Source organism: Austrofundulus limnaeus, unplaced genomic scaffold (genome assembly GCF_001266775.1).
Source record: "Austrofundulus limnaeus strain Quisiro unplaced genomic scaffold, Austrofundulus_limnaeus-1.0 Scaffold60, whole genome shotgun sequence".
In the NCBI taxonomy this organism is placed as follows: Eukaryota; Metazoa; Chordata; class Actinopteri; order Cyprinodontiformes; family Rivulidae; genus Austrofundulus; species Austrofundulus limnaeus.
Genome location: NW_013952462.1, coordinates 2170565 through 2173577, shown reverse-complemented (window position 1 = coordinate 2173577; position 3013 = coordinate 2170565).

Here is a 3013-nt window from a genome sequence, read left to right as displayed (position 1 = left end):
ACTTAACTACAACAAATATCACATACTTTAAGACTTTTACTCAAGTTATATTCCTAAAGGAGACTTTAACTTTTACCAAAGTCAGTTTTTGATAATAAGATACTTGTACTTTTACTTTGTGGTACTTTATACAACAGTGAGACTGACGTCTCCACATATTCTGATCAGATTATGGATAATAAATATATCATCATGTTAGAACCTGTGGAGGATGAACATAAATCTATAAATAATAAATAAACAGAACCAGTTCAGATCATCACAGCTGTAAAAACTGACAGCGTACATGTGTTGCTTTGTGAAGTTTTTTACTCCGTGTCGCTGCTTCTTCTCACAGGAAGGCCAGTAGGATGGTCTAGGTTAGTGAAGTGATCTGAAAAAATAAAAAATAAAAATAAAAACAGTAGTTTGACACCAGAGCCTGGCTCTGTTCATCTCTGTCAGTTCACATCAGTTCAGACTAAATCTAAACCTGTGCTGGGGCTAAAACTAGGTTACAGTGAGGCGTCGGGGCAGGGGAGGTCCCAATGAGTTCTGATATGTACTAATAAAACGTTTTAACTCACTTACCTTAAACAAGGGTTGCTATTACGCAAAATCAACTTGTGATTTTTCTGTCATGTTATCATATCATTGCCTTATTTAAAACCTGCCCAGAGTGATGCAGTGTTTCCCTGCAGAGTGCTGGTGTTAGTCATACAGATAAATAATGAATTATTCTCAGGTTCTCAACAATAACTCTATGTTCAGATCCCCAGTGGGCCTGACAGAAAACAATTAAAACCAGTGGGCTGCAGAGATCAACCTGTTGTGTTTGTCTCACCTGCAGCAAACTGACGAACATCATCAGGTCTTTGAAGAAGCAGCTTCCTGTTTGAGGAGAAAAAACAATTACAGGACTTGTTGTTTAATTATTGTATGGATGTGGGTACATTTCTTATCCTACACCGATATTAAATCTGACAGCAGATTCCAGAAGAACATTACAAACCGTAGAAAACACTAAAATCCTGTGATGATCTCAGGTATGAGGGGAGTTATTAATGTTTGTTCAGGTGAAATCAGCTGCTGCAGGGTTAGTGTTCACAGCAGAACCAATGGGATCATTTCGCCTTGTTTCATAACTTATTTACTGTTCAAGATATCACCATGAAATTTTAGGAAGATTCAAATTCTGGTTTTTGTAGGAAGCATCATTTATCCTAAAAACTAACCAAACTTAATAATTTCCAAGGAAAAAGCAGCAGAAAAAGCTGTGTGAAGCTGACACACTTAGTGCTCCGTTTGTGTCGTTAAAATGTTTGTTTGTGCTGCTTTTCTTTCTGAGATATTATGAATTATAATTTCAGCCGATGATGAGATGAGAAGTGATGACACAAAGAGACCACAAGAAGGAGACATCGCACAAAACATGGATCCCTACACCGACAACTTCACACTGAAACACAACTGATGCAGAACCATTAGAGCCTGCAGCAGGTGAACTTTTCATTTTCACGTTTTCTTTTTTTTCTTTTTCTACATTTATTTCTTTTAATGTAAATGTTTGTGGTACGCTCAGTGTTGTATATGTTGTATGTTTTTATTCATTCACGCAGCCTCTTGGCCAGGTCCTGTTTGGAAATGAGAAGTGGTTCTCAAACAGTTTACCTGCATAAATAAAGGTTAAATAAAAAACTCATTGTCTCCTAATCAGGTGAGGTCATGTGACTGTCTGATAGTAAAACATAACACTGACCTAATAATCTTTAATAACTCAGAAACAAAACCAGCACAAACGGAGCGGTTTAGTGGAACCAGTTCGGTTAACCCAGAGGTCTGCAACCTGCGGCTCTGGGGCCACATGTGGGTCTTTGGTCCCTCTGCAGTGGCTCTTTGAAAATGTGACCAAACATAACAGAATCAAAACTTTGTTAGTTTTAATACCAACAACAGAAATCAATTTGTATACAAATAAGTGATCAATACTAATACAAAAAATAAAACATGTTAGCTCATGCTAACCTGTTGTTTACTTAAATAATCCAACTTCTTTCTCTGATCTTTCTTCAAATCCATCAGAATTACCTTTAAATAATTTGAACACTACATAATAAGAATTAGAAAAATATGTCTGAATAATTCAGTTGTACTAGTTTTATATGAAATTCAGTATAAACTATTTACAGTATTTTTCTTGTTTATATGAATACGGTCTTTTTATTTATCCTGATGTGTACAGTAATAAATAATCTAATATTTTTTAGTTCTTTAATGTCACCTACGCTGACCGTAAAGGTTCCTGAAAAGGCCCACGGACCAGCAGTTGATAATCACAGTTGTAGCTTGAACACATTTAATTAATGAGACAAACGTGTCTTTTGATCATAAAGGTTGCAGACCCCTGGGTGACCCCCTATAACAGATGCCCCTTTGACATTTTTTAAGTGCCAAACTAAAGGTAAGAACAGGAAGTTGTCTGAGACCCTGGTCTTCAAAATAAAAGCCCCTGGTAGTGTACGGAAATGTTTAAAGGCAGAAACTGAACTATTGTTGTGGAACAAAGACTGTTCAGGGGTTCAGTAAATTATAGTTTATTTTTTAGAGTAGAGGGTCTCAAACTGGGGTCTGCGAGTCATATCTTGGGGTCCTCAAAATTTTTAAATAAATTGTTCATTTCACTTTTATTTTAAAAAATGCATATGAGGAACAGTACACTAGTAAAACAAACATACTAAACCAAACAAAAGATCATATTTCCATGGTATTTAGGGGTTAAAATGACAGCAAACTATTTTTAAAACAGCCTGGGGGTTTATGAGGGGGTCCCCTGGAAATGTTTGGTCCCCAGACCTAAAACATGTGAGAACCCCTGAGTGTGTAAAAGTACTTTTATTTTTACTTTCCCGATTTTTATGAACAGTTTTCTGACTGTTATTTAAGTATTTTTCTCATCAGTGAAATTTAATTTTACAAAACTCATTTTCTGTTCAGGTATTTTTACTTTTACTTTTTTTTCTCAAGCTCTGGTAAA